We start from the raw sequence: 14,838 nt of genomic DNA on the forward strand, positions 1-14,838 counted from the left end.
CTGGGCGCCGCGCTCTGCCCCGGCCTCGCCGCCGGCCCGCCTAGCCCCGCCGCGCGCGCTGCCCCTTCTGCAAAACTCGCGGCTCCGCACCCGACGCGTTATCAGCGTTTCATATGGGTGACATCACTCCCCGCAACGGCCAATGGCTGCGCGCGGCCCCGCCCGTCGCCCAGCCCACCGCCTTTATCAGCTCCCCTCCTCCCCATCCCCCTCTCTCGCCGCGCTGACACACCCCCTTGTGCGGGAGGCGGTGGGGGAAGGGGCCCGGCTCCCGGCTTCGTCGCTCTCTCCCCGGCCCCTTCCTGCTCCCCCGGCCCCGGGGGGCCGCGCCTGCTGCCCTCGGCCTTCAGCTGCCGGTTGCCGTCCCGCGGGGAAGGGTTGACGACGGCGGCGGTGGCGGCTCCCCTTAGGAAGCCGCGGAGCCCCGCACAGCGGCAGCGGCAGGGGGAGCTGTAGCTCCGCAGCCGTCGCACCTCGCCGCTGCCGCCCTCCCTCTTGTCCGCCCGGCCGGGGTCCGCCGCCCGCCCCCCACCCGCGGCCCCTAGAGATCGCACCCGCCCCCAGTCCGCTCTCTGCAGTTCCACCACTGAACCTGTGAGATCCAGAATGGGCGGTGTGCTCGTCTGCGGGCATCTCGCTTTGCAAAACCTGTGATGGAAACGAGTTTGCATCCTGTGCTGCGGGTCCCGTTGCGTTTTCCAAGCTACCGCTCGCGGTTATCAGCAAGGCAGAAGTTTAGTAAGTTCTGTGAGGGCTGCTGGCTGGGCGCAGGCGTGTTGGCGGGCACGGGACGGGCCCTGCTGAGAGCACGCACCGAACTGCTACTAACGGGGCTGCAGCCCCGTGCTAAATCAGCCTTCAGTTAGCATAGCGGTGCGTTTTCCTCAAACCACAACGAAATGAATGTATTTGGATGATGTGACCGTGATATCACCGGGCTGTGATGTGACTGGTGCGGTTAAAGGAAGGACAAAAAGGATCCTTTGCCTTTTATCTTTGTGGATACATCGTGGTTACTATGCCTTAAGAGGCAGATATACGGTGTCGTGTCCTGCTGAGGGAAGGGGAAGGGCGTCACTCAAGAAGGTTCCTTCGAAAGATGGGTGTGAAAAATACTGTTCTACCTCACCATGAGGACACCCTGGAGAGATTTCTCCTCAGAGTCTTGATGCCACCTCTCCTCTTGTGACTGTATCTAGTGTTACAGTGTAGCCCTGTAATAATGCTTATCCTTAGGGATGTAGGAGGTAAAACGGAAAAAAATTGTGTGGCAGGACTCTCAGCCTGTCGTGAGATATTATTATTTAGGAATGCCGTGTGAGGAAACGGTGCAGCACCTTTGAGAGTGCTTGGGATGATGGCGCAGCTGTGGTCCATCTGGGAGGGCTGCTGGCAGTGCATGGCCAGTTTGGGACTGCTCGGATGGGGCACATTTTACGGCCATCGATGTGACAGGAGCTTCAGAGTAAGAACAGGCTTCTCAAATGATGATGTAGGCAATGGTCCCAGGAGACATGCAGCTGGCTGCCTGCCTCCAGGGAGGACAGCTCTCTGCTGCTAAGATGCTGTTACTTAAATGTTACTGGGGTACCAAGAGTCTTAGATGATCATTTCCTTGTAGTGCTTTTTCTGTAAATGCCAGTATTCAGATTATCAATGAATTTCCATGGATTTACATGCGCTGTAAATCCAATTAGAAATAAAAGGAGACTTTGGTGTAGGTTTGCAAAATGAAACAGACCAGAAGATTTTAACTTGTTGTTGCTTTCCCACCCTATGGGTGAGACTTCATTACGTCATTTAATTGTGTAAAAGTTGAGCTGATGAAAGTGGAATGTTCCCTTGATTCCCTGTGAAAAGAATAAGAATGATATAATTTCATCAAGTTCTGTTTTTTTTTTTTTTCTTCTTTTTTTTCAAACTAGCACTTTCTGAGAGCTGTAAACTATTTTAGAAAAAAAAAAAAAAATCAACCAATTCCTATGGAAGCTATGTAGTCAATATTAATAAGACTTGTGATGGTGTTATCAATAATGATGAGATTCATTTAGATGGTAAGGACTTCTTCCTCCAGGGTGACACAATCTGACATTTAACGCACTAAGATGAGGAGAGATCACTTTTAATAAAGCTTCAGTGTGGACTGAATCCAGGGCAGTCCCATCTCCTTCATAATGTCATTACAGCACTTTGTCTGGGATGTTTCTTCTCCTTCATTTGTGTCCCTGTAAGGAAGCGTATCAATACCATGGACTTCACATAACTTCCATAAATCCTGTTTTTCTCTTTTTCTAGTATATCTCATATTCTGAAGCATGTTGGCAGCATTTCAGTTTTTCCTCATAGCAATCTTTTAAATATGAATAGCATTACTGTTTCCTCGTGCTTGTTAGTGTTATTTTCTGACTTTTTGTTTGTTTGTTTTATTTTGAAGGATAGTACTGGGAAGATAATGTAGCTGAAAGCAGACCAATAAATGACAGCTACCCTCAAGAAAAAAAAAATATCTTGACTTCAAAAATCTAGTTAAAAGATGTACACAAATTAGTAGATACTAGTGTTAAAATGAAATAATTTCCTGCTCTAAAAACAGTTTAGTAAGAGTATAGGTGTATCTCCCTGTTGGGGTGGAGCTGTTAACACCCCACTAATTCTTTTGAAATTCAAATGAATAATCATCTTCCCTAGTGCTCCATTTTGAGGAGAGGTGTGAATGTATCATGTCGATAAAAGCACTGAGGTCTCTCAGAGTAGAAGTTGACAAGGCTGGTAGATGGGCAGAAGAAAATACATTGTGCAGACGCATAGGCCTTTTGAATGTGGCCTTATGTGCTTACCTCTGCCCCAAATGATGCTTGAAAAAGAGAAGGGATTAATGTTTCTATGAGACAGGTAACAGACTTGACACTGTTCAAGGCTCTGACAACCAAATGAGGAGAGTAAATGAAAAAAGCCAGGATTTTTACTGTACTCTGTCTGAAGACAAATAGCGTTACAGGTGCAGCACTTTTTGTTTCATGCTTATTTTGAAATGTGCTGTGGATTTTTGTCTGGGGAACCCAAGATAACTTTGAGAGAAGTGTGAAGAAAGCATAGTCACTTTCTGAAAGAAGTGGGTGGAATCACAAACTGTATATTCAGGGTGCAGGAAAACAGAATTACAATGTCAAGAGTTTTGCTTTTATAAGAAAAGTGAGGAATTCTGAACAGAGGTGTTACACCTGAGATGGAATCCTTTCCTGCCCTTTTAGCTGCTACCCCAATGCTCCTGAAACTGAAATTGTGAAGGGCTGTGGTTTCCATACAGACTCTGCTTTGAAAATGAAGGGATGTAGTCACCCAGATCTGCTCGGTGTAACAGCTGAGTTTCAGAAGAGGGGAGAAGTGTACTCAACTGAAATGGAGTGATCGTCTGAGATTACCAGCCCGGTCAAAATCTAAATAAACTCAATTTACATTAACACCTAAATACAGATTAAGATATCCAGATATATTTAACCTTGATTCTTTTGTGTGTGACAAAATGTTTATTTTGTCACTTGCAGCAGAGACCTGTGGTGAGGATGGTTCTCTGGCAGGTTGGTGCAGAGTGCAGGATCTGGCCTTCCACTTCGACCATTGTTTTTAAAATGTAATCAACAAAGATATCCCGGGAAGGAAATTGTGTGTTTTGTCTTCAAGCTGAAACAATCGGGGACCTACAAATTCAGCAGTTAGCAACCAGATTCTCACCGGATAAGTTGTATAGGGCTGGGATTGACTCGGGGTGTTAGAGTCTAGCATCCTAAAGCAGGCTGTTGTTCGGCAATCACCTGCTAAAACACGGTTGGGAAACAGCACTGTTCCTCTGGGGCAACATGGATGGGCCGTTTCTTCACAGCCCGTTGATCTTAAACGGGGAGATATTTTAAAACATATTAGCACTTTTAATAATGTCATCCTCATCTCCGAGTGCGACCTATTAAAAAAAAAAAAAAAAAAAACCAACGAAAAAACACATCAAAAGACCTTCAAACGTTTTCCTTGAGTATTACATATGCTACAGGACCATTCAGGCTCTAAGAAATGGCACAGCAAATCGTGCTGGGATATTCCACGTTCACTGCGACTCCTTTAGGGTTTTTGCTTTCAAGACGTGATAATTCCTTATTTGTGAGACTAATCCATCTCCCAGGCTCTGCGAGTCAGACTGGGTCCCTCTCATCCCACAGATCACTGCGGCAGGAGCAGTTCTGTCTGACAGATCGCTTCCTCAGCCACTTGTGCGTAACCCAATTGAGCTGAACGTCTGCCCCCAGCAACACCTGTGCAAATTCACGGATGGCACTGGGACTGCACAGATGCCATAGAGGGCATACTCTGGCATACAGGATATTTATTACTGGTGGTGATGCATGAGATGGAAGGGATCCAGGATTCAGGCTGAGTTTGTGCAGCTGGCAGTTAGAAATTTACTTGCAAACTGAGCTCATTGGGTAGGAAAATCAGTGAGATAATGAATCTGGAGCCCCCAGTGCCATTTTTATCAAATCACTTTTCAGGGCAGGAGAACAATTTAGAAGAGATGCATCTCTTATTGGAAGTGTCTGACAATTACACTTGAAAAAAAATATGAAGAGAAACCGTAAGAGATCAGATTGCAGTTATTTGCAATCAGAAATTACTGTTGCTAAGCCTGTTTAAATACAACTGTTTTGCTGTTTCTATTGAAAACTTGAAATATGCAAATTCGATGTGTAAATTAAAATTATTTTTATTTCAGCTTGGTTTTAATGAAATATTCACCAGCTATGTGGAAATAAAAAGAAAGCAATTATTTTTAACAGCTTTTTTTGTTGTTCTTGTTGCTGTTCTTGTTATTGTTTGTTGTTGTGTGATGATAGAAAGCTTCCACAAAATTCAGAACAATTCATAAAGGCAGAGCTTATTCATAATGCTATAAATGTGTATTGTTGGCCCGCAGACATTGAAATCCACAGTGTTTTAGCAGGTCTCTTAGGAAAAAGTGTTGTACCTTGAACCAATTATAAACCATCTCTGGTTAAATTGCAGAGCCAGTTTGCTTAATATGGGTAATTTGATGTTGTAAAGTATTTGTCGGTACCCTAGGGTAGTCTCATAGGGCACACAGGTTTTACTGTATAATATTTCACACTCATATGTGTGCCAGTTAATCTCCTTAGGTGGAAACTATTTATGAGTCATCCAGGATTTATTACATACTCAATTTATGATATATGTTTATGTCTTCTCTTTATCAAGTCTTGAATGATAATTGTAATTATTACATACATTTTGTTTCTTATTTTTAGTTTATTTAATGTTTATTCAATCCGGGAGGCTTTCCACAATTTGAGAATGTAGCAGTGACACAACAGAAGTGTAACAACAACCACACCAGTGTACCTGTTAGATATAAAGCAGCTGAAAAGACACACACAGATTTATCATTTACCTTTTTCTCCCCACTAAAGAACAGCGGAGCATCACCGCTTACAACAAATTAACATCTGAGCCTAATAAATAGAAACAAAGTATTTTCTTTGGTTTCAATGCCTCGAAGGAGGCAACAATGTAACGTGCAGAGAAGACATTGAGTCTCCGTCCCAACTGTTGTCCTGCTGATCAGATTCCTGTTGCCCGTACTCAAAAGAGAAGCCCTCTGCAGCCAGTACAGGAGGAAGTTTTCATTACAGGACGCACGCAGCGAATACAATTCTATAAAATTCAGCATCTTTGAAGAAAATCCATCCCTAAGTGCTGCTTGGATCCACATCATTCCCTAATGGTGTGATTGGACATACCCAATGGAGTGACCACAACGTGACCTCTTCTGTTGGGTCAGCCAGGAGTCTCACCCACCGCGGAACCACTCCAAGGTTTGCTTTCGCAGTGCTTCTTAGTGTGTGAGAGCATTGGGGAGATGCACGAGCACATCTACCAGGTGCCCTGGCTGTGTTCCTGTGTGAGCTGCTTCTGCCCGCTCTTGGCAGAGCTCTGCTTGGAAAAACTTGGTCTCTGCACTTCTCAGGATGCCTGGACTTCTCCCTCAGGACACTTTTCCTGCTGGCAGTTCTAAGCCTGGGCTTGAGCTGGCACGGTGCAAGGGAAAGCAGCGCAACAGCTGTACAGTGAGGAGGGAAGCAAGAGCTTCATTGCTGAACAAAGAAACAAACCATGTAATATTCCTATTGGCTATATATGATCAGAGGAAAAACATTATATTAATTTCTTTAAAAAGCTCCTTACGTCCTTGTTTTGTTATGCCTGTGTAAATCTTTCTGCTGCCATTGTTTCAAAAAGAAATAAATTTAACAAATGCTTTGTTGCATTTTTTTTTCCAAATGGAAAACAAACAAACAGCCCTCCTAGTAATAAATAATATCAGCAGACACAAGAAATTCTACAGTAGCTAAACAATGAAAGCACATAGAAATTTTGTTTGTTTTATTCCTACACAAAGCCCTGCTGAATTCACAGGAATGAATTAAAAATGCTGACTGTGACTGGGGGCTCAGAGAAAGCAACACTTCAGTTGGTAATGATTTTAGTTTTCCATTTATATTAATTTGTTGCATATTTGGATAATATCTTTAAAACTCTGCATAGCATGCAAATGTGCATGCATATTTAAGTACATTACTAATTTCTATGAAAATTATGGTGTGTTCTTTCAGATCCTAAAAGAATATCCAACTGAATGACTGCGTATTCACCAAAAATAGGTAACTGTAAAAAACCAAACAAAGAAAAAAAAACAACAAAAAAACAAAACCAGCATACCACTCTAGTAATCATTGCTTTGTAGTAGAATTGCAAATCACTTCATTTTTCCATCTACTATTTCTTATTTCTGAAATAAAGCAGGAAGTCCCAGCTGCGTGCAAAACCCTGGCTGTACCAATCGTGTTGTGATGGTGATGAACATATTAATTTGGAAAAGACTGTTCACCTCCAGCCAAGAGCCCAAACTGCCCATACTTCTCCCTCCCTCTCCTTCCCCTTCTCCTATCTGTACACTGCTAGTAATAATGCCACTAAGATATTCAGTAACAGCAGAGGCTTGAAGGTTTCCTGATGCTTTATTACACAACGATGAAAATATCATAATGCCTCTAACTTCATCAAATCAGGCATTTCATTACAGCATCCTGCAAGTATAGAAAACTGATTGTCTTATGTCAGCATGGCCTGAATCCAGCTCTTGCATACAAGACATGGTTACTAATGATCTTTGTAAGTCAGCTGAGACTTGATCTTATTTTTTTGTTTCGCTGCAATAGGAATTGTAAGTCACAGCAGCAAATAAAAAGTGTTTATTATAGCTTATTGTATAGGCTTTTTGTTTTTGTCTTTTTTTTTCTTTTTTTTTCTTTTTTTTCTTTTTTTTCTTTTTTTTTCTTTTTTTTCCAAAATGCTCAATGATAAACTAGAAAATGATAATTAACAGTACTTGCAATTTGCACAGTAGTTTATATCTCACGCCAAGCCAGACTCTGCATTAAGGAATTATTATCACCAAGTAGAGAGAGCAGAGTGGCGCAGCGGAAGCGTGCTGGGCCCATAACCCAGAGGTCGATGGATCGAAACCATCCTCTGCTATAGGTTTTTAGTCCCCAGTGACTGGAAGAAGAAAAAAAAAAAAAGGGTAAATAATCCCTCCCATTTTTAAGACAAGGAGAAAAGGAAACTACAGAGTTGGTCAGCTTTTATCTTTGCTTAGGAAAGTCATGGAGTAGAGCCATCTGAAAGAGACATTAAGGCACATGATGGAGGATGAGACGAGAAGGTGACCTGAAACAGCCAGCACAACTTCACCTAGGGGAGACCATGCCTGATCCAATCTGGTGGCTTTCTAAGATGGAATTACATCACCAGTGGACAAATAAAAGGCAATTGAAGTCTGCTTGGACTTTTACAAGGTCTTTGACACGGTTCCACACCACATCCTTATGTCTACATTGAAGATAAATAGATTTTAAGGATGGACTTTATTTGATGGATAAGGAATTTGGTTCACAAACGAGAAGAATGGGAGCAGTTGATCAACTATATTCAAATTCAGATTTCTCTCCGTGTTCTTAATTTGGTAACTTAGGCATAAATGAACCAAAGCTTTTATTGGAAAGTCTGACTCAGAGGCAAGGTAATTTATCTAAGGCTACAACAATGATCCTGACAAAACAGGAATGGTCATAAAATCCCCCTGATTACAGTCCTGTGAATTCAACACCATGCAGCCTTGAGACTAAAGGAATATGTACACAGGAAATTCATGTTTGAAAAGACAGTTTGTACAATGCAATCATTTCATTTTGGGCTGGAGTGAAGATCAGAATCAGAGCCAACCCAATAGAAGCATGATTTTTTTTTCCCCCCTTCCTTCCTTCCTTCCTTCCTTCCTTCCTTCCTTCCTTCCTTCCTTCCTTCCTTCCTTCCTTCCTTCCTTCCTTCCTCTCTCTTTCTTTCTCTTTTTCTTCCCTTCCTCCCCTCTACCCCACTAACAGTTTTATCTTGAAAAAGAATTATTACTTGAGAGAACTAGCCACTCCTATCCTTAAGCAGAAAAAAATATTGCCATGCTGTTCCATTTCTGTGTTGTTCTGGTAATGCATTTTAGTGACTGTGTGCATTTCTGATTATTCAGAATCACTTCACAGAGTGATTGAATTTACATTTTATCTAGACACCAGTCTTACCCAGAATGATCTTTTCCATTTCAGTGCTAGTTTGAAAATCCATTATTTGGTGTTCATCGGATGCAAGTTTTCATTTACAGCAAGATTGCTGTGGTAGAAGAAATATAGACAAACTCAGTGGCTTCACTAAGTATGAATTTTCTTGTAATACAGAATAAGCCTTTTTAGTTTTCCTGAGAATTGAGCTTGGAAAATATGGTCCCAATCCTAAAGATGTTTGCTTTCAGAGAGCAGGTTAGCATACTCACCTCCCACCTGCACTCTGTCTCTGCCCTATGTGCCCCCAGCTCTGGCTTTCAGAATGGCTAATGTTGGTTTCTTCAAGAAAACAAAATAACTTACATTTAAATCTGGGCTCCTAGAGTAACAGCCCTTACTCAATATAATCACATTGGACAGAGAGGATAGGCCATCACTGATCACAGTCAGATCATTCAACTACAGTTCAAGGGTTAAGGCTGTTTCAAATATGAAATTATTTCCCTGTAATAATGTTTATCATTAGTCACTTCCAGTGGCCACGGAATAGAAACATACTGTTTTTGTACTGTTATATCACCTAGTTCAATTCAGGAAACATCACTGTTATCTCTCTTGGGAGCCCCAGATATACATTATGACCCGGTGCCTTCCTCTTGCTCAGAGTTTGTACAGTGATGCTTTGCTTCAGAGCAGGGGGTCCTGCATTGCTCCCAGGCTGTGGAGATCTGCAGTCATGGTAAACTTAGAACCCAGATCAAATGGAACTGAAGTTTTGCACACTCCTCAAGAAAACTACATTTTTCCAGTAACATTACATATTTGACTGAATCATATTTTTCTGAATTAAGCTTCGGAAGGAAATGTTGATCATTCATATTACAAAACAATATTGATCAGTAACAAACTCTACAGCCTTCATCTCTTTGTGAAACCACACTGATGTTGTTATTAGGAATTTTAATGATAAACTAAGGAGGAAGAGGAGGAGAATCTGGTGCTAATAACATAGGAAAGAGGATAAGTAGAAAAGGTGTAACAGAGAAAAAAAGAGAAATGCAGAGATTAAAATATTCAGAAATAGAAGTTAATAATACAGATTTTTTAAAATAACAATTTGCTAAGCAAAGAATTCACATAGATAACATTTACTGTATATAGATTACTATCCCAGATCTCTGTGCCAGCTTCCTGCTAGCATCAGCAGGATGACTTATGTGTACTTCAGGGAATACGAGAAGCGCACAAATGGCTGGGCCATTGCTTAATGCTGTCCTTGCTTCATGTTGCTCTAGGATGGAAACTAGAGGAGAAAAATTAAAGCACAACTATAGAAGTGAGCAATGATAAATTGGTCCAATCTGATCTGTGCTCCTAATGCAAACAGTTTCTTAACTGTAATGGAAATAAAATAAAAATACAGTTCAAACTGTGCAAAACCCAGACAAGGTCTCAGCCTCAGTTACTTGCCCCACTGGAAGGCACAGACATGAAGCCGTGCCTTCAATATTTCACTGCAATGTTCTCTTCAGGTGTAATCTGTTAGTGAAATGCTTAAGCAAATAGTTACAAGAAAATGAGTTCTTAGGGCAGCTCCAGTGTCAGCCACACGTGAGAGATAAGGTTAGCAATTGCTCTCCTTTTTTAAATAAAGACACTCTGCAGGTCACATATGGACTTAAATTGTGGGAGCTTCTGCACAAGCCATGAGTACTTACATTTTTAAGTGCAATATTTTTAAATGCTTGCTTTTAATAATAATAATTTATTATTATTATTATTATTATTGTTGTTGCTGTTGTTGTTTTCTTTTGCTAAGAGTCTTATGCTTCTAGTCATTGTGCTTTTCCTGGTCATGGACACTTGAGGACAGGGACTAAAAACTATTGCTCTCTTTCCAGATAGATCAATCCCTTTAGTCCATTCTTGACAATAACAGCACAGAAGAGTGCAGCCTTAAAACAAAATTTTCTGTAGTGTGTCATCTTGCTGCTGAAATTTAATGATATTCAGGACTAGGAGAAAAGAGCAGCTGCCCTCCAGGTGGTGTTCCATGAATGCTCCCCAGAACCCAGCAGGAAGCTGTGTAAGTTCAATTCAGTGAAGTGTATTCAATCATTTGCCCCTTTGTAAATGGAGCATAAGCTAAAAGGAAAAAAAAAAAAAAAGGCCTTTGAAAACTCTTAACACAACAACGATGTGTACCTACAAACTCACAAGCAAACTGTTTTGTTTTGTTTTTCTTCCATCATTTAAATTTCAGAAAAATTTAATAGAATCTCAGTAGCAGCAGCAATTTTACATTAGGGAATTATGGAAGAAGTACAAGAAATTCCCATAAATATCCAAGTCAATAATTAGTGATGAATAGAATGCTACAAGGTTCAGAAGTTCTCTTAGTAATGTCTTTTTATAAACATTAAACTAATATTCCAAGGAATTACATTTTTGTGACAAACTTAATTAACATAGCATTATTAGATTAAGCATGCACACAAGTGTGGATTTTCAGTTCAGGTTATCATTATTCTATTATAGACCTTACCTACAAATTGGAAGTACAGTAGTAAATCTCTTGAGCCATAGCTTCTTTTCGTACTAAATATTATGCTATTGCATGAGATTCCCTGTTATCCTTCACAACCACCATGACAATTTACAGCTGAACTTATTAATACATTATTCAAAACAACAGGCAGCTGTCTCATGGAAGCAGCCTGCTTGGAGTATTTACTAGATGTAAGTGAATGGCAGTATTTTTATCTCAAAATATTTTCACAGGTTTTAACTTCTCTCAAACTGATGTTGTTTCTGCAATTGGGTAAACATTTGGCCCAATTTGCTTTTTATCTTAAACAGGTATGATATAAATTAGAAGGTGATAAATGAGATTCTCTCTCCTTGTACAATTAAATAACTAAAAACATAGCTTTGATTTGAAAATAGCAATCTGACAAGTGATTACTACGTTATCTCTTGTGGTGCTCTGAGGGGAAATTTGTGCAGCTGAAATTTGGTGCACTGGAATCCCAGCGTTCATTGAGCATTTTCTGTTAGGGATGTTTGAGAAAGGCTTTCCAATTCACCAATGCCTGCATGGAGAGGAAGAGCTTGGATTAACCTGATACCAAATTAATGATCCAATTTCACACTTGCCTTCAGGAAGGAAGAAGACCTGGTTTCATTTCATGAAGAATGTCATGACACTCAAAGTCTCAAAACCCAACTCCAGTATTTTGAGTGGCACTGTGTTAACAAGGAAAACCACAAAATCTCCAGTTCAGTTCTCAAAACTGGCTTTGCCTTATGGACTACTACTCTGTAAAGCTCTACTTTTAGAAGGTCAATAATCAAATTATGCAACAATAAAATTTCTGACAAAGCCATAAAGGTCTACCAGGTTAATAATGGTTATCCCCAAAGTATGGATACTAGAGTATGTATTTAACCAGTACATTTGCTTTCCTTTAAGAAATCAGTAGCCAACCTCTCCCACCTCCCCACCTCCTCCCCTCCTTTTTTTTTCTCCCACAACACAATGACATTAATTTTGTTAGCCAAATGACTAGGCTCCAAATTCAAACTCTTGAGACTCCCATTGCCACCATCTTAAGCCAAGTGGCTTTTGCACAAGGACAGCAATGCTGCAGCTAAGAAAAATGTCAGAGGCAGGAATGGTTTCATTATGTCTCTTGCAATAATATTCACCAGGGAATACAGTAATCTTACTCTACTCTAGTCATGTGCTGAATATCTATGAACATACACAATTTATTCATTTGTTTAAGGAATCTCTTTTTGCAAAGCAAAACTTCTGATTAGTGGGAATGCTATCGAGACTACAGTTGCTTTCTTAGTTGCTGAACCATAGTGTTTTCTTTACTTCTGATGCTGGGAAAAGAATCTTGTTTCTCAACATAATACTTCTGAGGCTGTGATAGAAATCACAAGTTTTCTAAATCAGATGGAAGATATAACTCCAATTTCTTAGTTAAGGAAGAATACATTAAGAACAACTGTTTGAGCATTAAGATACAAACTGAGTACTTTAATACAAAATTCATGATCATTGCATCAAATACTCATCGTTTCTTAGAAGACGAAGAATATATAGCAAGGAATAAATATTTGATAGGCTCTGTACCTCTTTGCTTATGAAACTGTGAAGACATTGTAACTCCTGCTGAAAAAAGGCCGCAGTTCATTATCAACCCCCCCTAATCTTACGTGAGAATAATCACTTTTGTAGAGATCTGCCCAATATAAGCCTTCTGGAAGGGGAAGAAAGTAGGACAGCTAATTTAAGAAGAAATTTTGTCTGAATGCAATAGATGTGAACTATGGCTTAATGTCTGTACAGCCCTATTAATTATTTCTATTAATTTTTCAGGAAAATAGAATGCTTTTGAGTGAAATATTTTTGCTTTTTTTTTTTTTGTTTGATTGTTCTTCCTGTATATTATAGCTAGGAAACTATAAAATCACAATAGCAATAGACCCTGACAGAGGTAAAACAAAGGAAGTCTCCTTTGGAAAGTTTTTCACAACTTTGAAAAATAAAGATGAAAAGTACAATTGGTCAAGCAATCTTATCTCTGAATGAAAAACAACAACAACAACAAAAACCAACAAAAACAGGATAACTGCAAGAATCAGATCAATTCAGCCTGGAAGCATTTCCTTTATCTGCAATGTTTTTGGTATTTGTTAATTTTATTTTATTTTGCTTGTATGGCATCCCTGACTGAACTGCAAGCAGCTCAGACTTTCCAGGATGCAACTAATCATTTTTTTCTGTTCCTTGACTGCATGACCAAATTACAGTTAAACAACTGTGGGTAAAAGACACACACACCTATATAATTACCAGTGATTTTGTGAAGTGACTCCCTGTTTTTAATTTGCTTTAATAGACAGTGCTTCACTTTCCTGATTTTCCTCTTCCATTAAATCTCTCACTCCTGTACACCCAGCACCAGTTCAGAATGGACACAGGATATGCAGCCAGTGAGTGTGCAAAGCAAGGGATGGTTCTATCAACACCTCAACAGGAGCTCTCTGAAGCAGCATGCAGGGTTAAGCACTCCTCTTTCTTCTGACCTTATGCACTGTGTGCTGGCTGGCTCAGTCTTATCAGCAATCAGAGTGCCTGACCCCACATCCTGCTGGGTCACAGGTATTTCCTTCCACATGGGACCTGAAACACACTTCTAATTCTAGCAGTAAAACTACATTCTTCTTCTTCTTCTTTTTTTTTTTTTTTCCTGGTTGATTGGAACAATGAAGTTAAATTGATAGAGAGTTGTTTTGTTTTTCTATTTTTCTTATTTTCTTAGTTGTTATCGCAAATATCTGCCTGTTTTGCATTCTATTTATTAAAAGGTTGCATGAAGCCAAGTATATTTTACACTAAATAATAGTTCTGAATAATTGATGTATTAAAATAATTGATGTATTAAAAACACATCACAAGAATCCAAACAGGGAAATGTCATATCATTGGTCTGAAAAAAGCTGATTTTCTAAGGATTTTTTTAAGTTCCTCTGCTGGTTTGTGAAATGATGACGAAAGCTGCCTGCTTCTGCTGTTACAGTAGTGCTGAGGGTCAGCCTACAGACGTGTTTCACATGATTCTGTTTACCATTGCATCCTTTGTTGCATTTAGCAAGCATAAAAAAGACATTAAATGACCTTTTAAGGGTCATCCTTTTTTTCTCCCTATTTTATGAAATGTACAGTATTTTACAGAAATTTACAGTGGGCTGAATGGGTAGCAGTAAGAGTAGAAGCAAAAACTCAATGGTGAAAATTCATTTCCATAATGATGAGAAGCAGGAGCTCAAGGAGGTGTGAGATTAGAGAAAACAGAGGCTAGGCTGCACAGAGAATGGTGGCTGCCATCTCTGGAGAACCTCCACCCTTGTGTGCTGTCCTCATGAGATCCTACTGCAATACATACAGTGACTAAGGGCTTTTTGATCTGAAATCAAAGCAGGTATTACATGTCCTGATGAGATGAGGTCCCATAAGTACTTAATGTAGGTGCTGTTAATGCCATACAAGTGGGTGTGATGGAGGGCTCGGACCAGGCTGAAGCTTTCTGTGCAGACAAATAAAGTGGTGTGTCCTTCACGGTAGATGTTTCAGCTAATTTAGAAC

At 40.1% G+C, this 14,838-nt stretch overlaps 1 non-coding gene across 1 annotated transcript; it reads left to right on the plus strand.

The window, feature by feature from the left end:
• The first annotated feature begins 7,530 nt into the window (after nucleotides 1-7,530).
• TRNAM-CAU (transfer RNA methionine (anticodon CAU)) lies at nucleotides 7,531-7,602 on the plus strand. The gene has a single exon. It is a non-coding gene; the product is annotated as a tRNA-Met (tRNA).
• The last annotated feature ends 7,236 nt before the right edge of the window (nucleotides 7,603-14,838 follow it).

The sequence above is a fragment of the Tympanuchus pallidicinctus genome, unplaced genomic scaffold (genome assembly GCF_026119805.1).
Source record: "Tympanuchus pallidicinctus isolate F22 unplaced genomic scaffold, pur_lepc_1.0 scaffold1, whole genome shotgun sequence".
NCBI lineage: Eukaryota > Metazoa > Chordata > Aves > Galliformes > Phasianidae > Tympanuchus > Tympanuchus pallidicinctus.